At 45.9% G+C, this 25441-nt stretch overlaps 1 protein-coding gene across 2 annotated transcripts in view; it reads left to right on the top strand.

Moving 5' to 3' along the window:
* The first annotated feature begins 15468 nt into the window (after window positions 1-15468).
* Window positions 15469-25441, top strand: part of SCML4 (Scm polycomb group protein like 4) — a 72608-nt gene continuing 62635 nt past the window's right edge. The window contains exons 1-3 of one of the 2 annotated variants that reach the window (XM_074864742.1): window positions 15469-15630; window positions 15729-15994; window positions 16284-16451. The gene's annotated coding sequence lies outside the window, so the exon portion shown is untranslated. The remainder of the gene's footprint in view (window positions 15631-15728; window positions 15995-16283; window positions 16452-25441) is intronic. The other variant, XM_074864743.1, reaches the window with a different exon arrangement.

Below are 25441 nucleotides of genomic sequence, written 5' to 3'. Positions count from 1 at the left end.
GTAAACAAGCCAGTGATTCTATCCCAACTCCTGTTTTAAAAAAACCAAAGAAGTCATAATTAGAGAATAAATTCAGGGAGGAAAGAATCAGGGCTGTTAGTGTGTTGTATGACTTGACAAAAGCCACAGATAGATTCTTCTTTTTCTTCCTCTCAACAGAACAAATGGAAGTCATTAATTAAAAGTTGTATTTCTGTATTTCAGAAATACCTATGAGTGTTCTGCAAGTAGGAACAGATGTATTTCTGTTCCTATATATTGAACTATGAAAATGCAATGCGGTAAGACATGACAAGCTGTCATGCAGGAAAATTTCCATCCTATGAAAATTGCCCAAAGCCAGAATAGGTGCAAACTAATTTGTGACCGTGTTTGTTTATTAGAAAGGGTTGTCACTTTAAATGCAAATTTACATTGTTATATTCTTTGTAATTGCAGTAGTTGCAAATAAAATTTGAAAATGTTCTAAGTGAGATTATGGTATCTTTCAAAGTACTTCTGAAGTGCATATCATGCAGGAAAAACTCTTGTAAAGCATAAGCAGTGTCAGGTATTCAAACTCGAGAATGAAGACTAGGTTTAAATTAAATAACTTGTACACTTAATGCCTTTTAACTCCAGTTTTTATTTGCAAGATACAGTAGAGAAATAACAATAACAAAGCACTAGTTGCATTCCATAGGCTTTCAAGCCAAATACTGCACTCATGAGAGAAATGCTTGAGAAGAGTCACGAGACTTCTCATTATCAAGTAGGCAAAATGAGTGCTAAACTTGCATGGTTCTACCAGAACAATTCATAGTGAACTTCTGTGGTGTTAAAAGTTGGGAAGTGATTATAGTTAGGAGATATAATTAATAATAGGAGTGTGGGGTGGGGGGGGAGTACTCTGACTACTGATTCCTGAATTTTACTACTAAAAGTCAAGGTATATACTTGCAAGATGTGAATGTGTTGAAGTGATTTCAAAAAAAAAGAATGAATTATGGCCCTGAAGTATTTCCTCAAAGATTGAAGCTGACAGCTGGGATTACGCTGAAAGTCTGCAAACCAAGGATAATTCTATTGAGCTCACAGAGGCTAAATCTAATACTTCTTCAAATGTGGGTCTCCTCTATAGTCAAGGTAACTTTATAGAAGATGTAAGAAAAAGAACTGCAGTGGTACTGGAAATCTTCATGATGTGAGAAGGCATGTTGATATTTTCTCTCCTAAAAAATATCAGTTATATAGTTGTGCATCGTTTTACAACACCTTCCAAGACACATGCAAATATGTGGTCAAGGAGATTCACACAGTTAAAAATACCAACTGCAGATACACAACTCTCATGAGTGTTACTACATTATCAAATTGTTGGTTGGTCTGTTGTGTGGTGTGTCCGTTAATAACCATTTTTTAATAAGAATTTGAATTGTCATTTAAAGATGGATTGTCTCATCCATCCTGGCAAGTCTTTCATAAAACTTTACAGGAAGAAGCAGCATTTTGTGCTCACTCTTGTATATGCCTTTTTGATAGGATTTAGGAATGAATTCAGCCAATTTTACACTGAACTATTCTGAAACTCTGGACTAGGAACTGAAGAGTAAAGAAGTTCTAGAAATAAAATCTGCTTTGCTGCACCCCCTGCGCAATAGTGGCCTAAGCATAATTTGGAAACACCTAGTAGTGTTTCAGTGTGAATAGATTAATTTCTGCCCTTCTGTTGTCACACTCCTTTTCATAGCCTCTTGTCCTAGATCAGAGTAGGCATGTACACAGCTGGGCTGTCCATCTAAGCAGAGATGCTGCAAATACCTTCAGGGTTTGCAGAAGCTGCTTCCAAGGGGAAAAAACTGGACTTTGCTAGAATAGGCAGGAGGGTGATGCAGCGCAACTGGCCCAGCTTGTGTATGGATGCGGGGAGCTGTAACTCGCAATTAGTAGAGGGAAGCACCATGAATTAGATTTAGGCTGGATAAACACTGCTTGGTGAAATACGGGATGAATTTGAAGTAGATATATGTAGGTGAAAGGAAGAAATTATAAAAACAGGATTTGTTTGTTTGTTTGTATAAAATGATTTAACCTTCTGCCCCCCTGCCCCAAAATGGTTGATTAATATTAAAGGAAATGTCACTTCTTTTCTAGTATGATGCTGGGTGACCTGGAAGTTACATTTTTGCAAAAAACTGATAAACCCTCTCTAAACTGTCTTGTCTTGTGAGTGGGAAAACCCTTAAGCTATAGAGGAAGAGAAGGTGCTTTTTCAAACGAGCAGCTGTAGTTCCAGGCCGAGCTCCAGCAGAGGGAGGCAGGGGCATGGATTTCTTCAGGAAATCCTGGGGTTCTTCCCGGGGATACCTAGTGTAGTTTGAGCTGTAGGTTTGGTTTTGTTTTTCCCCTTTCTGGAGGGGAAAGGCGTAGGTGGGGGTTTCTTTTGTCTATTTTTTTTCTTTTGAAGAAGCTCTACTGTTACATATGTATTCCCCCTATCTTTATATCTCTTTATCTGTTCTTTTTTTTCCCTAAACTCCTTGCTGACTCTTAATTTAAAAACTGCTGAATGAAACCTATTTTAAGATTGGGATTATTTATTATTTAAATTATTATTTAACTATTTTAAAAAAAAACTGACAAAGAAAGGCAGAGCTTCTTTGTGTAGAAGGAATTGGGTTGTCTGTGAGTCCATTTTGAACCTTAAATATTGCTATGCATCGGTTTTTGGAAAAGTATTTGTGTAAGGTGGACATCGTGAAGGTATCTCCAATTCAGCTGTATTTTAAGCTCTGCTAAGTGAGATATGTTAGGTGGTTCTACTGTGAGGATACCAATACCTCGAAAAGCTGATTTACGGGGTGCCTGGGGTGCCTTGTGGGCATCTACAGTGTGCCGTGGTCACTCGAATTTTACATTCTGTGCAGAGACACATTTAAAAATGCCCCTGCAAGTACTGTCTTTAAAATCAGTGCAGGGCCATGATGGTCTCTTTTTTTTTTTTAGGGTTTGTTGAAGACTTGACAGAGCACCCAAGTGCTGGATTAGAGGTTAAGTGTGTGCTTAAACTCGTTTCTATTCAGTAAGGTAAGTAGGTGCTTTGTTGGCTGTGATATGCTGGCCCCTTAGCAAGTTGGGGAACAGATAGAAGAGAGAACTTTGGGTGACTTGTGTTCAGTATTGAACTCTAGATGGGATAGCAAATTTGTACATGCTGTACATCTGGGTAATGTTCATGGCCTGCACTTTATTTCTTTCATGTCAATGTTTTGTTTGAAGATGCAGTTTGAGCCACACAGACGTTATTTAGCTGGTAGAAATAATTTTCTGATAAAATTGCTTATATTTATCATTCAGTTAAATAATAGAACTGTTATCAGCAATGAAACCTATTATTAAATCTAGCACAATAGATTGTAAAGCTAATGATAATATTTTTACACCAAATTGCATACACTCTATCTAGAATTTAATTTCAAATGTGTGCTGAACCAGAAAGCGCTTTCAACCTTTCACTGTGTGTTAGCCTTCCACAGGTATATGCTCTAATAATTAAACAGGAAAGATGTTACAGTTATGTTGCAGGTGTGGAATTTAATGGCACAAAAAAGACTGCATGGACCACCTTGAGCAATTGTTTTTAATTAGTCCACCTCTATTTTAAAATAAGGTGTGAGTGCTTTCCTTTTTATGCAAGCAACATAGCTAGATGCTTCATGGCACAAAGCTGGAGGCGTTCTGGGGAGAAACCCTAGAAAAGCTGAACATCTTGTGGGTATCTCCTGCAGGTTAGTCCCCGAGCTGGGAGAGTGCCAGCGCCACTGGGGCATTCCTGGTCCCACACGGGCCAGTGAGGATCACCCAGGCGTTGCTTTTGGCTTTGCTTGGGCATGGTTATTAGATTCTCCAAAGTCTAGGCTTGTATGAGGCCATCTTTAACTTATGGTGGCTGAAAATGAAATGCTGTTCTTGCTGTGAAAGCTTGTCCTGGCTTTTAGGCATGGTTTTCCATTGCTGGAGTTGTTCACGTGTATGCCACAGACACAGCATCTTTTGTAGCTGGTGTAGCCTGTACCATCATAGCCCATGAACCCACCCTGCTCTCTCCGATGGATACACACCCCAAACATATGCAGGGATCAGAATGAGACCATGCACACTAGCACACCAGGCTTGTGTTTCCTGCAGCTGGGAAATTGGATAGCAGTGGCAGCGGGGACTTTACCTTCCTATCTCCAAGCATCTGTACTGAGATGCCTGGATTTATTTGTGTGCCATCCTCCTATCAAGGAGAAACTTCAGGAGTGTGAGGTGTGGAAGGCCAGCAGCATATTGTTTATTGGGTGTTTTATTTTTTCCTTCCCAGTACACAATCCTTTCTCCATGCCCAGATCACAGCTATGGAATTTGTGCTTTCTAATGTATGCGTGTGCTGTAAATTAAACTCAAATTGAATGACCAATTTCCTTACAGCTGAAGCTCCATTAATTACTATGTGTAAATCACATTAGCTGAGATTAGGTTATAATGGCTGTGAAATAGACAGTGTCCACGACAGGGTGACAAGATTTGGAGGCCCAGGTGACAATCACTTTGGTTGCTTGAAATGAACAGATGAAATGTGATAGTTCTTGCTTCATTTATTACCCAGCTGTCCATGCACCCACGTCACCCAGCTGTGCAGGTTCCTCCAAACCAACTTAGATGCAGGAGAGCCTGTTGCTCTTTTGGTCCAATGTACAAGGCATGGGTGGCAGCTTCCCATTGCGACGCAGTTTGTGCAACCTCGTTTACATCATTAGCTTCTCTTAAAGATCATGTGGCAGAAGGGACTGCTGCGTACAGGTACTTCTTCCTAAAGTTATGAGGATTTACTCTTCTCAGTTAACTTCCTCACATAAGGTTTTATCTCGGTTGTATCTTTTTATGGTTCCCTCCTGATGTAGATTTGTTAGGTGTATTTGATCCCTTTTTTTTTTTTCCCTCCTTCATTGCGATCGGGGCTGAATAGTTCATTCAGATGATTAAAAGCTGCCCCATTACATTTTACATTCAAATTCATATTTAATATATAGTATGTACGCTAAAAGTTACTGGTGATTTAAAATATGGAGACTTCTATACACAGGTTCTTCATTTCTTGGCAAAAACTGCCTTAAAACTGCCTGGCCTATCTCTCAGCAACCTTACAAGACTCAGAGACGATCAGGCAGGGCAGCTGGGGCTGGTGGCCTGTGTCACCTGCTTATTCCTCACCCCATTGCTCCCCGAGACCCTCTGCCCCTTGGTCCCAGTGAGGGGGGTTGGGCTGTTTTAGACAAGTGAACACTCTTGTTGGTGTTTCTGCCTGGTAGCTGTGGAAGTCAGGATGATGACCTGAAGGACTGTCTTGTTTGGAACGAGGGTGTTGGTGACGGATGGTTGGATGCTGCTGCTCCTTGCACACTGACAGTGTCCCCCCTGGGGTGACACCAGAGCTGGCTCTGCCAGGCACACAGCAACAGACAGGGTGCTGCATTGAACAATGGAAGCAATGAGACAAGATGAGCATTAAAGGGAAGAGAGGGATGGGTGGCGAGGCCAGGGAGATCATCTTCATTGTGAGCTCAGTTGTAGCAGAAAGCTTAAAAGACAGACAATCAGTATGAAAGCAACATAGTTTGTTCAGTCCATTGCCTCCTTGCAACATCAACGCCGAAGCTATCCCTGCCTGGCATGCCTCTAACCTTTTCCTCCAGAAGGCCATTGATGGAGATGCCTTGAGTGGTGCCTACGAGATGTCACCGGGACGTCAGTGCCAGGCAGCAGCCGCAGGTCAGCGTGAGCTGCCCGCACACTGCCCAGCCAGCCCTGCCCAGCGCAGCACCTTCCACACTCACTGCTAAAAGCCAATTAAGACAAAAAATAGAGCGTTATTGTTCAAACCCCGGTGTCTCTTAAAAGGGAAGCATGGCCCTCTCGGTCAAATGTGAGCTAGGGAGACTCACAGGAGTGACAGCAATTAATCGCCACGCTGCTTTGAATCTTTATGTAAGTGCTCAGTATTAAATATTACGACGACAGCAATGCGCAGGCTGACACCAGCCTTTGTAATCCAGGTCTCTGTAGATGTGAGGTTGTAGGCTAGGCAATAATAAAATAATTCAGCCTGTTAGACACAGGCAAGGCTTTTTGGTATGCTCATCATGCCAGCCTCAAAAACGATGAAAGTGTCGAAAGAGCAGAGGAGGAAAAATATAAGGAAAACTCTAAAATAAAGCCTTTTATTTAAAAAATATCACCACTAAAATTAGATTAGTTTTATTATAACCACAATATGATTTCTGAAGTTTAGCATGTGAGCAATTCATCAACTAGCTCAGATAATGACTGGGAAGTACGTTTTGGATCTGGGTTTTTTTTTTCCTTTTTTCTGTTAGCAGCTATTCCACAGCTGGAAAGAAAATTTGTCCCATCTCTGGCATACAGCAGAGGCCACTTGCAAAGTTTAAACCTCCTTTGCTAGTTCAACTTATTGCTTGCCTGTGACAGGATCCAACAAGTCTCTGCTGAGTTACATGTGGATGAAGGACAACAGAGCCTGTCCTGGGATTCTGGATTTCAGATGAGTTTGGGGTGCTTTGGGGCTAAACTACACTAAAGTACTTCCTCCACTCCCCTGTAAAATAAAATCCAGATACAGATCATCCTCAGAAGTTAACTGAATGATGAAACTTTGATATATTTCTGATCTCTGCTAGTTGGGTTTTTTTAAAAGAAAAATGATGTATGGCCAAGAAATATAGCTGGTGTCAGTTTTGTTAGCAAGGCAAACGTGTGCGTAGGCACCACAGCTGCACAGCTGCATTTCACGTCGGCAGTAGGACAGCCCTGCTCTCCAGCTCTACTCACGCACATCACACCCCTCGGCAGCATGCTGGGGCTCCCTGCGTCTCTTGCAGACATCACTGACCTCTGATGTGTTTATGGAGAGGAGTCTCTATATTGCCTCCAGCTTGGGGATATGCATAATGTACTCTGGGCAGGAACTGGCCTTTGCAACCAGTGTTGGACATAGCATTTTGATGTACTGGCAGATGAGGGATGCCTGTCCCATGTGCTCATCTGTCAGGTTTTTGGGAAGTGGAGCGCTGCATTTATGTCCCTAAATCCACACTCATCACTGGAATACCTTCTTCTACCCAGGCCCCCCTTCTCTCCTCCAAGTGAAGAGCTGTGGCATTTGAGTCCTTGGATCACAATTACTGTTCAACAGGCTCTAAACTGTACCAGGGTTTGGCTGCCAGGGAGGGTCTGCCCCTCCTCTGTTGTACAAGCAGATGTTGCGTGGGGAAGTTTCTTGACTGAGTTTGTATGCAAACAACATACAGCTCCTGACTGCTGATGGCTATCCAACTCCTCGGCTAATTAAAATCTATAAACTATGCTGGCAGATGTATTTTAAAAAATAGTTATGCTATAGTATGACTATGCATGCGTATTGACTAAAAATAGGACTTGCCAAGAGAAAAAGGAGATAATTACAGGGAATTTGGATAGTGACAGATTTTATTTTTTTTATTAAATTAAGGAAAAGGGGTATGCAAACATAGCTTATACAGAGACATATATCTTTACTGCTCTTTTAGCTATGGAGAAAAATCAAATCTACTGGACTTGGACGTTTATATAAAATTTTATTATATGCAATTAATTAAAAGAAAACAGCTTTCTCTCTGACGAGTTTTGCTTGAGGGTGGCAGCCGAGCCTGCCTCAGCTAGTGAGATGCAGTGCTCCTCTCACAGGAGTCAGGAGATGGCACCATCGCACCTCATCTTCCCCTTGTTTCTGGTGTGCGAGCAAGCGTTCAGTCTGGGGAAGAGATGCTTTCCGTGTGACAGGGCCGTGCAGCGGCTGCTGGGGAGGACCTGCGGTGGAAGCGTAGTTTCCTCCCTGCTGTTGTCATTAATGTTCAGAGACCAGATTTTTGGGACGGAACCCTTGGCTAGTAATGGGTTTCTTGGCCTTCATCTTTCTCTGGTGTGACATGCATCAACCATTATCACCACTCTTTCTAGCATCTTCAGCACTGCTTCCTCCAGGGTTTCTGTGCTAACATGCTCTCAAGAGCGTTGTATTTTTTGGGGTGGGAAAAACATCTGCTATCCTAGTGCCAGAGCAGTTTTCCAAGCCTGAGGGAGGAGCGAGGGAAGCTGCAGAGGGTGCGATCCTGCCCTGGTCCAAGGGGAAAGGGCCCACACAAGGACATGGCATACACTGTGGCAGCTGCTGGGGAGTGAGAAGAGCCCTGTTTGATACCCCCGTCTGCCCACAACAGCTTGCCATTGTTTCTCTTTTAATTGCATCCATGCAACAAGCCCAGCAGCTCAGGCTTTGTGTCTGTAAGGCAGGTACAGACAGGCTGGGAAGCGGAGCACAGGCATCTGCACCACCCGCGTGCTGAATGGGGGCCAGTTAACAAAATCCAGTGGTACCTCGCACAGGAATGGGGTTTGCTGGCCCAGGTCTCCTGCTGCCCAGTGGGGAGCTGCCTGCTGCTGCTGGGCTGTAGGTGTTCAATTGGTTAAGTGCCTGGGGAAGCTCTGGGATGGAAAGGACTGTAAAAGCAGCAGATAATCCAAGGACAAAAGCCCTCACCTGGAAGATTTTTTCTTTAATTACTGCCCACAACCAGTTATCTCTACTGCAGAAAGTTATTTGAGCCAAGTTATTTGAGAAAGATGCTCAAAATAGGAAATGTTTAGATCGCTGCTTCTGTTATAATCTCATTGAGCTATTAATTGAATTTATTATTGTACTATGATATTATATTTGTTAAAATAGATTCCCTTTATTTGTCAGATGGAAGTACGCTTTGTGCCATGCCCTGTGCTCTGGACATGGGAGGGAAATAGGCTGTGTCTGCTGCAAGGTCACTCCTGGGTCTGCCCTGTCTGGCCCGAGAGGAACACAGGGCTGGTTATGCCTGGTGGCAGTTGCAGTATCTGCGGTGGGGGAAAATACACCAGCTGCATGAAAACTCTCTGTCTGTATTATTGCGGTTCTTACAAGAAAAGCTAATGTTTCAGTGTGTTGCTTCACAAATAACAGTTCTGGTGTGTACTCAGCAGAGAGTTTCTAATTCAGCCTTTCAATGCCTTACCCTTGTCAGGCACTTCTCATGCAATTAGCAGCAGAAAGTCATGCAAAAAACTAATCCTTCATCTTCCTTCATCTTTCCGTGGAATGAGATGCTGTAATTGCTATCCATCTCAGCATTCCTAGAGCAAGCCCCTCTGCTCAGCATCTGCTGAGTTAGTGCTGAACGAAGACGCAGGGCTGTGCCATGCCGTAGCAGTGTGTCTGTTCTCCTGGGAAAAGTCTCCAGAGACACCAATTTGGGAGTCAGCAGAAACCCTGTCAGCTGTACAGCAAAGTTTGCCATCGCAGAGGCCCAAAGCTGCCATCATGTCCCTGTGGGGCCGTCCCTCTGCCACTTCTCCCCCTTCACAGGAGGGTTTACAGCGTTGCTGACAGCACAGGTGAAGCCTCCAGCTGCACCCAGGTGCTGAACAGTGAGGCTGTTATCCCGCAGGGTGACATGCACACAGCTGGAAGCGGGGCCAGGGGCTGGAGCAGAGAGCGGGTCTCTTTCTCCTGCACCCCACAGCTTTTCCCTGTGCCAGCACCAGACTCAAGGGATGCAGATGCTGCACCAGGGCAGCACCACGTGTCTGGAGCAGTGCGCCAGGTGCAGAAGGCCGGCAGCCTGGCCGCTTCAGCTCTGTTCCAGCAGATTGCTGTACGCTGGGTCTCAAGGGAGCCTCATTAGAAAATGTTTGCAGATAAGCAAGTTAGTGCATTACACCCCACCTCCTTGTGCTGGACCTGGAGGCGCATCACTGTTTTAGCATCACTGCTGATGCTGGACAGACAGAGTTGGTCCATGGGCAGTCACCTCAGCTGTATAAACAAAAGTATAAAAAATGACCATGTGTGTCAAGCACCTTAACCTAGGGGACAAAGAAGGTTTCTTTCTTAGCTGTAGCAGGTTACTTTGGTGCTCCAGAGTTTTGGCTAGGGCTTATTACACCTTATTCTACCTGCCTGCTTTGGGTGTGTGGAACTTTGCCCAGGCACTTGGCGTTTTGGGTGCAGTTGCTCTTGGTGTTTTGCTTGAAAGAATCTCAGAAGGGAAGGGAGAAGGCACGATTTCTGCAGCTCAAAGGATTATTTCTTTTATCACTAAGGATGCTGCGTGACTTTATTGCCTTTCTGAGCTCTTTAACACAGCAATAAATGAGCCGTTAAAATATTTTAAAATCAATAAATGTAATAAAGAACCAAGCAAATTACAAAGCTGCTCCTGATGTTTAGTGATTTGGGAAATAATCATGTCCTCAAGCGAGCAGTGAGTTGGGGTGGGGAGGTAGGTGGCTGGGTGACCTTGCAGGGGCTGCTGTGCTGTGGGATAGAGGAGGCAGAGCTGGTCCAGAGCCTGTCCCAGGGGCAAAGGGGCCTGTGGGGTGGCTGGTGGGTGCAGGCTGGGCTGGGGAGAGGGTCTGAGTGGGATCAGAACCCTGCCCTGCCACCCCTTGCCCATCCAGGCTGCTGCCAGGCTTTGATTTGGGAGTTTCCCTTTGCCTCAGGCATGGGCTTAATTTTCAGCTCAGCCTCCTGAGCAAATTGCTGGTGCACACCAGTAAGTCTCTGCAGCTTTACTAGAATTTAACAACGTGCCTAAACGAAAGGTGACCTTCAGGGCTGGGCTGTGCAGGGGGTGACTGGCAGGCAGTGTGGGGTCCTGCCAGCCTGGGGATTTCTTAACCTGCCCAGGTGCTGCCATTCAACCTCATCTCCTCGGCCGGGCAAGCGGGAAGGAGCTGGGGTGCGAGCAGGGAGCAGTGGCAGCCAGGGCTGGAGTCACAGCCCCTCTCACCACTGTTTTCAAAGGTTCACACGTCTAAATGACTTCTCAGCAGCTGTCCTCCCTGGAGACCCAGTTTCTTGAAAGATGATAGCACTCTTGTAATTGAGGTAATTGTTTAAATTCATTCCCTTAAACTGGACCCCATCATAATTTAACCAACTGTATCTATGCAAGCATGGGGGGGTTGAAGAGGGTCAGGGCAGGTGTCACAAGATTGATTCAGCATCTGGAAAGATTTATAGGTAAAAATCTTGTTAAACTGAAATGCCTAATAAAGATGAAGGAAAAACTTGCATGCAGGGCATAACCCAGGCAGGCAGCTGCCCTGAAAGACCCACTGCTGCCTTTTGTGCAGCAGTGACTGAGGGGGTGAAGGTCACCCCCACAGCTAGGCATTTGCTGGTGGCAGAAAGAAGTGCTCTAATCCCCCCCAGCCCTGCACATCTTCTGCCCAAATAGCAAGTAGGGCTGCACACGCTTAGGCTGTTTTGGGATATTTAATTTCCTTTCTCACTTACCCTGAATGCTTTCTGATTTCATGGAAATCTGAAGGTAATTGAATGTAATTGTTTAAAGAATTGAATTATTTAAATTATAGGGTAATGCTTGAAATAAAATGACAATCTGTGGCAGTTTATTAATGCTGGTGGTGGATGAAGAGCAGTGGAGTGCTGTGTTGCCATCCTGCCTGACGTGAGGCTGCAGGGCTGGGCGTGCCAGGAGTCAGCGGCTGGGGAGGGACGATGGCATGAGCTCAGGATCTGGTACACTCCTGTGTGGGTGGAAACCCTCCGGGATGCTCATCCCTCTCTGGGAGAGCCCAAGCCATCAAATGGCCTGGGCAGTTCAGCAAGAGCTGGTGGGTCACTCCCTCTTTGAGGGTGTTTCAGGGCATCTATGGGGGGGACAGAGATTACTGTGGGGATCAGGGCTGTTGTCCTACCTGGTCTCCATTGCCACATGGATAGCGATGGGCTTCTGCGACCCCAACTGATGTCTCTAGCAAAAGAGGAGCCCACAGCAGACAGCGGGGCAGGGCTTTGGTGTGGCTGTTGGTGTTTCAGATGTGACTTTAGGTGACCAAGGGTAAAATTTATGTATGTGGCACAGAAAAATACCCAGCTAGTCTGGAAGCAGGCAAGCAAAACCCTTGCACCCAAGAGACCAGGCGAGCTAGGGGCTAGTCCAGCACTGAAAAACCCATGTCCAAACCCTGCGCATCAGGCTGCCTCCCAGCTGGTCATTAAAGCCCTGGTCCTGCACCCCTTGCCTTGTCATTGCCTGCCCCAAAAGCTTCACTCCTGCATCTGGGATCTGTTCCTGCTCAGAGGAGACTGTGAGGACAAGCAGTGGAGGAAAGGGTTGAAAAATAATCAGTAGAAAATAGGTGAAAGACAAACACCATGACACTGATGAAAAGGGTGCGGAGGGGCATGGAGGACACAGTTGAAAAGATTTGTGTTTTAAAAAAATAATTTTGGAGACTGATGGTGACTCGTGGTTGAAACAGTTGGATAAGCAGCAACAGGAGGCAGGAGACTTCAGTCATGCTCCTTGCTCTGCTATTGCCTGACTCTCTGTGCAGAGATCCTTAATATTTCTTTGCAGTATTGTCTTCATTTGCAAACCCTATGCTACAGAGGAAAGTGTCTGAGCATTTTTGAGGCTAGCTGACAACCAGAGCCTCAGGTAAACAAGGCATTTTCTTTCTTTTTCCCCACTGTATCACTTTTTTTCATTTCTATTAGGAAAAGAAGCAAGTGATTACAATCCCTCAACCATGTTTATATTGTTTGGTGGACAGATTTACCCAGGCAGTGATTTAAAGTTCTCCACCTCCTCCCTCTCCCCCCTTGCCCTGTAGTCAGGCACATCTTTCTGCATGTGGGAGAGTGGTGTGGGCAAGCCTCATGCTGGAAGGGCCAGCTTTGGGTTAAAGCCACCAACAGGTGACTATGGCTGCTCATGTGGGCCCCGGTGCTTTTGCGAGCATGCCATGAACATGCAAAGAGACCCTTCCCCTGAACTGCCCTGGGCAAAACCTTCCCCTTGGCCCCACCTCTGGCTCATCTCCCTTTGCCCCTCACCCCCATCCTGGCGTGCCCAAGATCGGGAAATGAGCCCTGCATTTGTCTTAATAGCAGATGTAAACGCTTTGAACCATTCCTCCAACACTATCTCATCCACCCTTGCTTTTGGTCATAAGTTAAGCTGCCCTACAGACCAGCTGTATGTGTTAAACCAAAACTCAAGACTCTTTAAATTAAATTTTAAATTCAAGGCTGTCAGACAAGCCCTGCGAAGAGCATAGTCCAAAGAACTCTACAATCCTTAACTGAACAAAACTTGCCCTGAAAGCAGTGGGGATTTGGCTGGTTTGAGACCTTCACAATTATGCATGGCATTAATAACAGCGACAAAAAGAAAAATTTCCAATTCCCTCCCCAGCACTTTGCTATTGTGCTGCATTGTATTAATATCATATTTTTTTGAAAGAAGTTGCAGCTGATGCCTCAGTGCTGTGCTGTTGTGCCAACCCATTACATCAGAAACGTGGTATGACACAACCAACAGCACTGGGTCTGACAAGCCACCACAGCAACGCATCTGCTCAGGCAATGTGAGATGACAGGGATGGCTAAGCCTCATGCTCAAAATTTCAAACAGCTTAAAAGAGAAGACAGGCTTTTTAAAAGATTCTGTCATGATTTTTCTTAATCACTAATACTTTTCCCTATCTATGCTATTATGGAACATAAACAGGAATTTGCATTGTGCTCCAGTTCCCTCCATTTCACTCTGGTATGGGAATCCATAAGTGCTGGCCCACTGACCTTGATTTTTGTCAAAAAAACAAAAAAAAGAAAAGATGGAAAAAGGGGAATTACAGATCTTTGCCAGGATGAAGGCTGGGCTGAAGAGTGCTTGGGTGCTTCCTTACCCAGTGTGTTTGTGAGTGCCACGGGTTTCATATACCAGTAGAAGAAGATTGAAAACAGTTTTTCCAATTCTGTGCTGATAATACATTTTTTCACATCTACTATGTCTGTCAAGTTTATAGCAATGCAAGCAAAAAAAAAAAAAAAGTCTTCTTTCTCCTGGATCTACCAAACTTTATTTTTATTTTCTTTGAAGGTACAAATTTTTTCTCTAGCCATGATTTTAAGAAAGAAATAAACACCCCAGCCATCCTCCTGCCCATATTCTTCTTGCAAAAGACCGGTGGTGTGAGCTCAAGCATCTCACCTTGCTCACAGTTGCTGGTGGGCAGGTGCTTGCCCTCCTTCCCGCTGCCAGGGAAGGGCACCGGCAAAGCCCCAGCTCTTACTGGTACGAATGATCCGGGATCTGAGGTTTCTTGCTTTTCCTCTTCTTCCTCAGTAAATATAACAGGCTTAATGCTCATCTCATCTTCTGTGGTGACAAGTTGAAAGTAACTCCCCTAAACCCTGTAAAACCAGGCTAGCACAAAACCGGTGTGCAAGAACCACGAAACCAGCGACTGCGGATGCAAGCCCGTCTGATGAGGCATTCACAGGACTGGAAAGAAAGAGAGGTGAGGAGCACATTTTGGCTTGCGATAAATACCAAGTAACAATATATGTGAGCATGTGAAGTGGGCAGTGGGGAGCTGTGCAACACTCTCAAACAACTGTGACAAACCCCTTTGCTGGGATAATTTGATCTAGCACAGTCAATGGAGCATAGCAGGATTATTATGATGGTTATTTATTATATGCATTACAGATATTTTCTTTTTTGTTGGTAAGGGCTGCTATTGCTGTGCTATAATAAGGGAAGACCTGGTGCCTTCTGTGAGGAGTGACTGGAAATGTAGTGAAAAGCCACACCTGCATCCTGCCAAAATGCCATGGCATGGCTGCGATAACTGATACTTCTACATATTATGGATATCATTGCCTGGGCATACCTGCAGAATTATCTACACAGCCAACTCTGTGTGTTTGTGTACAAGTGTGTGTGCGTGTGCTTGAGCAATGCTGTAAAAGCACACCTAGTGTTGCCGGCAAAAAGATCCCAAGCGCTACTCCCCTGATTTCCACGTAAATTATCCAAACTGAAGTGACTGGTCCTTCCCGTCTGTGGCATCACGTAAGCTCAGCATCGGGCCGGGCTGCTGCAGGAGTGGGACAAAGGGCTGATGCTACAGTCCGGTTTCCATGGCAACAGAGGAGGGGTAGTGAAACCAGAAATGTTGCAAACACCCCTTCTGCTCATCGCAGCCCAATGCATGGTATTGCAAAAGATACTGCTATTGGAGGGGTGGGGGTGGGGAATAAGAGCCCAAATGCCTTTACCTTTCAGCTTGCAGAGTTTCTGAAATAAAAAGAAATGACAATTTTTTTTCTCAGTGTAGCTGCGAAGAGAAAGGAAACCCGATGCACAGGCCTCGTTTTCTGCGTGTAAAAATGTGTGTGTTCTTTAAAAGGCAGTGGTTGGCTGCTTTTCCGGACATGATGTGGTTGAAGCTGTCATCGTAATGGAAATTCATTGCTGTAGCTATGGTAAATCGAGTTTTCTGCCTGTGCTGAATGCATTAGTCTAATGAGATGTTTGCAGCTGGAGAGCTGAGCTGCTGGAGACTTACACTGTGCTAAGAGACAGGGAGAAGATGGCTTTTGCTGGGGTCTGTGTGACTGTGCTGAAAGTCCTCTGCCCTTTGGGTCCCAATGCCTGGGCTCTCTAAAGACACTGCTCAGTGTTATAACCTAAGCAATAGGTAAGGGGAAAGCATGCTTCTTCTTCTCTGCCTGATGTTTGTCATTGAGCCTTGTTGGAGCAGTTCTCATTCTGCTTGTCTGTATGATAACTTTACAGCTCCTCAGTTGGAGACTCTTCACCAAAGCACACTCTTACTTAGCCCTGGAAGCAGTTTGTGTGAGGAGAGGGGCAGCAGATCAGCGTGTGCCGACGACTTGTGCTGTGTGGCGGAGGGAGCCTGTGTGTGTGTGTGCGTGTGTGTGTGTGTGTGTGTGCGCGCCGTGCACTAGTTGATGAAGACTTCTGACTACAGAGCACTCGGCATGCAGAGCGGCTTCGGGCTTTTCCAAACCTGAATCTAAGCGTGGTTTTTTTGCTGCCAGGTAAATGCCTCTTCCATTTTAAAAGCAACTTATTTTGCAATATACGGTATTGCAGGCAGTATTTATATCACAGATTTTGAGGTTTAGTATAGTTCATAGAGCAATGAGTTTAATTATAATCTCGTATCTTCAAACCAGATGCTAAGTTGAATTTTTATCCTTAAATGAAAACCTAAGGGAGCGATACTGTTTATACGCTGGGTTTTTCCTTCGAGGCTAACAGGCACCTAGGTTATGAGAGATGCTGAGGAGCATACTTTAGCAGAGTTGTTTATGTTTGTCTTTCTAGGTCTTTTAAAGGTAACTTTGCGAGAGGACTGAGCATGGGGATGAAATGCATGCGGGCACCTGTCTAGCCCTGCCGGTCCCTGCCTAGCTCCCCGAGGCTCTGCCGCCACACCAGCCCCAGCCCGCAGCCCACCACTCACTGCCAGAGGGTGAAGCCCGGCGTGGTTCAGTGAGTAACTCAGCCTTTGAGATCCAGGCACTGTTTCCCTTTCCACAGCTGGTGAATGGCTGTGGGCGTTGGGTTTCTTTGCCCCGGGTTCATCTGCTGGCAGCAGTTTGGCGGAAAGAAGTTGCTTTTGGTTTTGGTGCATGCAAGGGTTGTGGCAGGAGTGCAAAGTTAATCTGGTGAGCTGCAGAAGGAGAGTTGTTTGAATTCTCTGCTTGGTGGGGGATTTCTGTTTAATCTTGGGTTTATTTCAAGAGGCTTCTGAAGACACTTTGCTCAAGGATAAACCAAGGGCTTTTCAGATTGAAAAAAGGCACAATGGAAAGCATGTAAAGGGGGGTTAAATACCAAATACTTGGAAAGCATGGGGATGTTGTTATTTGTGGGAGCAGGGCTGGAGTCTAAAAAGTGTCTTTGTGCTACAGGAGTACTTACAGCATCCTCCACCACACTGTGCTGCCAGTCCCAGATCCAACTAAGCACACTGGGCTCAGTCAGCTGGGGGTGTAAATCAGCGAAACTTCCTTGGCTCCAGCCTCATCTGACACCAGCTAAGGATATGGCTTGGAGATTTCCAAGTTCAGGTTTTGTGATCTTATTTAGATGAGGTGTCTCCCAGTCCTCTCCAGCTGCAGGTGACTTTTTCTTTTAATTCATATGTCACACTAATTTTCCCAATAAGGCAGAGCCTCTCTGCCCCATCATTAAAGTTATTTAGCCGATGCACGTGTTCTTCAGATTAGAAAGGCTGGCAGGGGCACGAGCTTTTTAATGATGGAGTGTGGAAGAGGAACAGAAAAAAAATCTACCAACAGAAAAAGTACATGTGCTGAATCAGGTCAGAAACTCCACAGAGGGTATACCTTGATAAATGCTTTGCTGATGTAGCATAGTATCTCTGATATTTCTGTTATTTTGCATATTGTATATTGCATTTTGTATATTGGAAATGTTTAATCAGTACTTTCCTATATTTTGTGGAAAAGAGTGGGTAGAAAGAGGCAATTTTCCTTCTTGGGCAACCAGCACCTTGCCCTGAGGTTTCTCACCTGCTGGGAACACATGACTGTACAGGTGCTTGATGGTGGCTACGGTGCCTAGAAAGAAGAAATTGCAGTAGTATGCTTTTCCCTCAGCCATTCCCTTAGCTCTGTACTTGACACAAGAATTTGTGGTTTTGATACATATTTAAAAAAAAAAAAAGTTTAAGAGGGAAACAGCATAGAGCACCCCATCATGGTATGTGGGTGAAACTCCAAGCTTCTGGAGGCTGAGATGTGACCTTACACAGATGTCTCCCTGACACCTTCCCTCCCTCAAATTTAAGGTAACATTAAGCAAAGGTAAAAAGTGAGAGAGGGCACAGGTTATAGGGTGAAGCGAGGAAGCGGGGTGTGGGATGCTTGGCCATTCAGAGCCTGGGAACAGGAGACAGGCAAGCCCTGCCAGCTGGGCTCCTGCCCGCTCCCTCCCCCAGTCCCACTGGGACGAGACAGCTGAGCAAGGGGCTTGTTGCTGGGATGTGGGCTGCCCTCAGTGGGGACATGTCCATCCTCCTTGACCCTGGCCATGCCGGGACCTTTTGGCACCCTCGCAGGCTGCCCCAGCACCCAGCTCTGGTGGGAGCTGACCCAAACGCCACCAGTAGAAAAGGGGATGATTTAACCTATTCCCCAGCATCACCACTTCTCGCTGGGCTCTGACCAGAGGTATCCAGGGGCTCCTTTCCTACAGCAGACTGAAATCACATCACTAAATCTAGCCAATATCCCTAGCATTAGTTTTAGAACATCCGGAGTACTTCAAACCAGAGACTGAGGCACAGTGTCCTCCTGCAAGTGGCAGGGAACCCACGCAAGCCTAGCAAATAAATACAAGGTATAAAAGCACAGATTGGGTAAAGAAGACCCTCAGCAAATAGTTGGTGAGAGTAAGACAGCAATGATTTCTGTTAAAAATTGAATGAGGCAAAAATGTTTATATTTGATAACACTGAAGTTAGCAAAGCCCTGTTATCTTCAGGGGATTTTGGTTCACTTTCATGAAGTATACTCAGTGACATCATGGTGTTTTTTAAAAGAAAAATATAACGATGAGAACGAATACCCCAATTCCCTAAAATCCTGCCCTACTTCTCTCCCTACAGCTTTAAAATGGTGCAAAGGAGGAGTCAGTTTTATTTACATAAAACACTCCCATCTGAGTTCTCCAGCTGACCATTAAGAGCAGCTACAGCATTTAACAGGTGACGGTCACTGCCAGGCTCCCTGCAGTGAGAATGAACAATAATTGGTTTACTTATGCAAAGAAAAATATTCCAGGCTCACCTTAATGGGAAAAATTATGTGTATTAATTTTGTCATAACAAGTTACCTCATGAGGAATTGGTTTCCTGTGCAAAGGAATAAAAATTTTCTCTTTATTTTGCTGTATATTAAAAAATACCTAATTCAAAATCGTGTGTCAGGGGATTACATACTGCTCTGCCAAACAGAATCATGATATATGGGTGCTTTAAAGGTACTGGCTAAATTTGCTATTGACTAATAAAATTGAAAATAATTTATAATCTAAGCAACATCTTTGTACCAAGTTTTCCTATTGATGAGAATGAAGGAATAGACAAAAGAAAGGGTGATGTGCAGTGCAGTGAAGGTGGAGTTAAAATTTACTAATTAAAGATCTAAACTTCTGATATTCTTTTTTTTAATAAAGCCTTATAAAGATGATGAAACTGTAAGTTGTTCATTAAGATTGACTGCTCCCTTTAGGAACTAGTGTAAATTTGGCCCGAATAAAGAGTTGCCCAGAGAGAGTCTGGATGTGTAATTATGTTCCACTGAAGGATGAATAATTCCTCTTGAACTGAACACTTTGCTGTTGCCCTGCAGTTTATCCTGACCCCATCATTAAAGGTGATTCTCATCGTATGGTAGAAATGGTGCTATAAATGACAGCCTTTTGCTCTCCACTTGTTTAAATTTGTTGCTCTGTTCAGTTCAGGGGTGGGATGCAAAGGATGGGATTTCCTTTCCATCCCCCATTGGCAGCAGGGCCAGGAATATGTCTCTGGTTTCCTGCTTCTCTTACCTGGCACGTGCGCAGATGCTGGCGTGCTTGGCATTAGACATGTCAGACCAACAAAAGCTTTTGCAGCTTTTGCCAGCTGTTGCTCTTGTTGCTTCAAATTTTTATATGTGTGGGACTCCCAAGAGTATTCCCCAGCATTTTCTTGATTTACAAGAGGTGTGACTGAATTTGAGTGTTTAGGGTTGAGTCCTAAATTGCTTTTGGTGCTTTGGTTACCATACTCCTCGCAGTGGATCTGCTATCGTGGCACACATGGACCCTGGGTGCCCACGAAGCGCTTCTGCAGCTGAGGGCAGGAGAGAAGGGGACTGCACTTGGCTCATGGCAGGGGAAAGCCCAAGGTTGCACTCTTCCATTAACCCTACCCCAAATGCATGCCAGTGGAGACATGTGTTTCTCCACATCTGGAACTGGGGCTGCACCCAAAGTGGTGCCCAGCTCCATACACCAGCTCCCCCCCTTGGCACAGGGTGTTGGGGAGCAGTGGCAGTTCAGCTGTTGGAGCTCTGCCAGCACCTGTGCAAGCCTTGCTTTCCCAGGGAGAGCTGCAAAGGGTTAATACTGCAACACATGCAGCAATAGACAATTCCTCACAACATCTTACTCACAACTTCCTCTGTGATCTCAAGCAGTAAAAGTAATTTGTAAAATATCAGTTATATTTCTCTTTGATGTGCTCCTTGGACATGAGCAGTGTGTGTGCATGTGCCTTTTGCTGAGGGACTGGACTCCGAGAGCTGCTCTACCTCTCTGTTTTGTAAATATCTTTTTTTAGGTATGATGATTGCTTCCATCTCTCCATGCTTCCGCTTGTGTGTCAATGGTGTGAAGGAGGTACCACAAAATGTGGCGTGTTTTACTTGGTGGGAGGTGCAGGGGAGGCATGAGATGCTTTCTTCTTTCATCCCATCTTCCTGAAGGTGTCATGCACCTGAGGTTTCAATACAGAAGCTAACTGTGAGTGCTTTTGCTTTCAAAACTGATTTAGATTTAATGGCAGGTGAGGACATGCTATCCCCACACCCCAAGCCTTGCAAGGCGGACTCCCGAGAGCCAGTTTCCCCAGAGCCGACAAGACTACTTGAGGGCTGCAATGAGCATTTCCTACAAGGGAAGTCCTCCCAAAACAGCTTCCCAGAGGAAGATGCCGCCCTGAGATATGTCCAAGCTGAGCAGTCTGGCTGGCCGGCAGCTGTTCGTGTGAGGGGCTCTTGGAGGCGATGTGCATTAGCCTCCTCCCACTAGCAGGAAGAAGCTGTCATGTCCCCGTAATGCAGGAGAAATTCTTGGTAACCTGAAAGCCTCTGAGCAGCATTGGTCCCCAATGATTTCTTCCTGCCTGCCTGCCAGGGAGGACACCACAGGCAGGTAAGTTTTTAACCCAAGACCTTGTCTTGTGACACAGGGAGATTTATTGAGAATTATAGTCATTGTCACCCTGAGATGCCCCAGTGTATGTTTAGGCACTCCATAAACTCACGGTCAGAGGGAAAGTGTCACTCAAACACTGAAAGTCTATCAAGGCAGGAGAGGGGAAAGGTGCGAGTGTGGGACCACCACTGGTCCTGTTTGCTGGGTGTCCTGTTGCCTTGCCACAAAATCAGTCTCTCACGTACCCTCCTGCTCCCCAAGTGCCTCCCACTGCTCCCTGGCCCCCAACACAGCCTGGATTTGGGGCAGAGCAGCCACACCTGAACTGTGAGGCCAGCATTGTACCCTGCAAGGGATGGTGAAGACTCTCCTGGCGGTGCAGCAGAGGGGCACAGCAATGCCGGGATGGGCACAAGCAGGTTTGGGGTGGGGGCTCTGTTTTATAGAGTCGGTGTGTAAAATGATCTGATTTCCAAAATGTATACAGCCATCTGCACCTGTGGACACTGTGGGGAGAGAAATGTGTGTCAGAGGAGAGAGCAAAGATTCGGGAGGGACCTTCAAACCTGGCCAGAGACAGTACTCAGACAAAAGAGATTTGGAAAGGAGAGGTAGTCACAGAACAGGGGAAAGGGGAGCTCTGGGGTCTTAGCTGAGGACAAACCCAAAGGGCAATGTTACAAGAGGGGCTTCCCTATTAAGGACAGAGATTGCTTGGTATTTTTCGTCTCTGCTATTATTTTTGTTTGGGGCTGAGCTGCCGCCATGACTGGCCGTTGTGGGCTGTCCTGCCAGGCAGCCAGGCAAGCATGGTGGTGGTGCTGGACACTTTGGCTTGGCTTGCACCCGGCTGTGCAGTTTGATGCCTGCACACCCTCGCTGCTGCGCCCGCAAGCTTGGACAGATGCACCAGCCCAGAGCTGACACGGGGATGCTGGAAAGAACTCTGGGGTTTGTTGGTCACTCCTATGGAAAAGCCCCACAGCATCCCATAGGGATGCAGCCCACCAGAGTGCTGGGGAATCTAATGGTAGATAAGGCCTTTTAATATATGTATCTACATTTTTCCATGAGTATGTATGTGCACAGGAACCATCCTATTGAACTGTGTAATAGAGATAGAGAATTTTTCCTTGTTTTCCATCTGAAAGAATAAGAAAGTGAATCAGTGTTAATTTATTACGACTAGAAAGAAAAGTCTTGTAGAGGACACATCCATTTGGCATGACATCTAAAAATCTTACACGGGGAACTGAAGGAGGACTTCAGTAACACCATATCTGATGCATTTTTAAGATCTGTTTGTCCATAGATGTCTTTCCTCTGCCTCAGAAAAAACAGACCTGGTGAGGGCTCTTGTTTTACAAACGCCCAGTTCAGCTTCTCAAGAGAATATCCATGAAAAGAAATGGCACGAAAGGTTTCCCAACCCTTTTCTGCACCAGGTGCTGCTAAAGGATTCACATTTTGCTGTCAGGAAAAGAGGGAGCTGGAGGGGGTGGCCCATCTTTTTAAGGTGAGCATGTTCCCTTCCTGCAGCTTGGGCAGCTGCCAAGGAGGTGGTAAGCGAGTGACTGGGGATGCTGCAGGGCTCTGCTCTGTCCCCAGGGGATGGGAGGGACTCCAGTGCCACCAGCAGTGCAACAAATAGAGCTTCAGTGCGGATGTGTACTAAAGACACACACAGAGTAAAAATAAATAGAAGAGAGGATGTCTTCAAGAAACTGTTTATGACCATTATTTATGTATGTGAGAAGACTCAGTACCCTTTCCCCTGCTGCCTTAAAAAATGTTTATAGCATTTATCTCCCGATTTCATCTGGCAGCCTCCATCTATTTCCCCATAAACGATGAATGAGAGATGTGCCTAGTAACTGTCTCTTATGGCTCAGTAAATACTTGAATTTATTTGCATATTAAGTCGGCCACGTTTATATTGCGCTCGCTAAATGCAGCAACACGAAATACTACACAGAGGAGACTAGATGGCCATTAATGTGCCGAGGAATTATGTGAATGACTCCCTTTATCATTAATGGAAGTTATCTATACAAATCGCCTTACAATGGGGGAATAGACCATAATGTATGTAAATACAGATTACTCACTGCCGTTTAGTCATTCAAGAGGATGCTTAGCAGTCTAAAACACCGCTCTGGTGTTGATACTCAATCCGTTTTTCCTTAAAATGTGGGAAGGGAGGGTGCTGCCTCTGTAGGGTGTCGTGTCACATCTGAGCTGGCACACACTTGGAGGTGGCTGTGGTTCCTCAGGCTTCTGTGGGACATGGAGGAGAAAAGTTTTACAGGGTTGAGTCTTTGCTGAACCAGTGTCCCATGTGGGAGCGGTGGCAACTCTGCTGGGTGGGATGCAAGAGGTGGGAGAAGATGGGTTTCTCTGTCCCTCATGAGCTCCCAGTGGGGCTGGGTAAGGAATTCCTGGTTTCCCACCCTCCCTGCTGCGCATACCAATACTGCTGCCTTTCAGGAGGAGTTGCAGTGACCCTTCTGGTTTTGTCAGGCTTGGATCTCCTGCTGTTTACTCTCTTGCCTAGGAGGCCACATTTGTGTGGGTCAGTGAGCAAAGTGGCTGGGCTCTACCCATGCATGTGGTGTATTATATGTCCCTTCCCAAAAAAAGGATGTACCCCCTGCAACACTGGGATCTTTGCTGCCGGCTGCCTGGAGCCCCTGGGAGCTGCTGGACTGGCCCTGCCTTGCTATGGAGGCTGCAGACATGGGCAAGATGTGCTCTGGGGAGAAACCAGATTTGCTCTCCCTCTGCATGTCTATTTTTTGTCTTTCCCGTCTGGGTGAAAGGCAATGGTGTGTCTGAGGGGTGCAAGTCCTGTTGCGCCTTCAGCTCAGCTTAAAACCTTTTCCACAACCAGGGCAGGAAGGGTCCATGGTGAAGGCTGAAGCTGGGTGCCTTCAGCCTGCTTGGGGCAAGAGCCTTTTTGTTACCAACCTGCCACTCAGCCCTGCCTGCTCCCCAGGGTGGCTGAGTTGAGCAGAGCAGCTATTTGATTTACTTATTTGCAATTGTGTGTCTGATTTTGGGCTGGGAACTGGGGCTTCTCTCTGGCTTCCCAGCAACACCAAAATGAAGGATGGTGGCTTTGATGGAGTTTCACAGTGAATGTTAGAGGGAGCCCATGGTGCTGATACAGAAAACCTCCAAGTCTCAGTGAGGTGGAGCTGTGCTGCGCCTCAGAAGCATGTTTTAATCTGAACTTGCCCTTTCTACAGCTCCCTGGGCCCAGCTTGCCTCCTGTGGACCTCTGCTCCATTAACATGGGTGCATGTATTGCCCCAGGGCCAGGATGGGAAGCCCCACTCTTGGCTTGCCAGTGAGGGCTGGGACCGGAACTGGGACTGGGTGACCAAACTTCAGCTGCAGTTGCTGTCCCCTTGTCTGTCTTGGCTGCAGGAAAGCAGTGAGCTGAAAAAGATGTTCTTGGGTTTCTGGCCATTCTATCCTCCTTGCCGGCCCTCCCCCTCAGCCACAACCCCCTCTCCAGTGCTGAGCATCTTCTTTTTCCTATTGGCCAGAGGAGACAGAAGCCAGGCAGGAGAACAACAAAACCTCATGGTCAAAGGACAAGCTCTGGGGTCATCTTGACCCTCGTATGGGTGCACATGGCACTGCTGTCCTGCTGCTCAGGAGGCACCTTGCAGGTCTAATAGTCCAGGGATATTTATCACTTGTTGCTTTTTTCTTGACTATGTTTATTGGACACACATTAATGTGTTTTTTCCTCATGTGATTGCTGTAGTTGTATTAGGCCACTGAAGTTAAGCCTGTGCAAATACCCTTTTCCCCCAGAACATGGGCTTTCTGGGTGATGCTAAAGTAAAAACAGAAAACATAGCTCTTCTGTTTTTTACAGCTGACTAGATGAAGGTAAATTTGCTCTGAAACAAAAAAGCAAGTGATTAAGCTAATGGGACTGATCACAGTGTTAGTATTTCAGCCTGCTTTCCATGCAGTCACAGCTATCGCTCCAAATCCCCATCTGATGCTGGAGGTGGGCTCATTACCCAGCATTACATTAGGCAGTCTCATGTCCTTGCCAGCCTGGCAGGGTACCCAACACCCCTCATCCTGGACTCAGTGCTGGGCAGCAAAATCATCCCTCATCCCAGATCCAGCTGAGAAAACCTACACCAGCAAAAATGCAGATTTGCTGCCACAAGGTGCTTATGTGCCAGGACATTTTCTCCACATAGCTCAGCTGAGTGAGTAGTGACATCTCACCCCATTCCTGCATGGTCACAGGTTTGTGTGTTTGCTACACAAGCACTCAGGAGCTCATGCATGGCATGGGACCCTGCAGCAGACACAAAGATGTGCCAGTGGCCCGTGCAGGTCCTCTGGGTTGGTTGGTTTTGAGCTGTGTGGTATGGGGGGAGACTCCTGGGAGAAACCTTCAACTTCAGAGACATTTTTATTAACAAGAATATTAGAGATGGTAAAATTCCTGCAATCTCAGGTGTTTCAGAATTTATATTAAATTTACCTGCCATGGTTGC

Source organism: Strix uralensis, chromosome 3 (assembly GCF_047716275.1).
Source record: "Strix uralensis isolate ZFMK-TIS-50842 chromosome 3, bStrUra1, whole genome shotgun sequence".
NCBI lineage: Eukaryota > Metazoa > Chordata > Aves > Strigiformes > Strigidae > Strix > Strix uralensis.
Note: the sequence above shows the minus strand (reverse complement) of the source record. Positions and strands in the feature narration are given on the sequence as shown.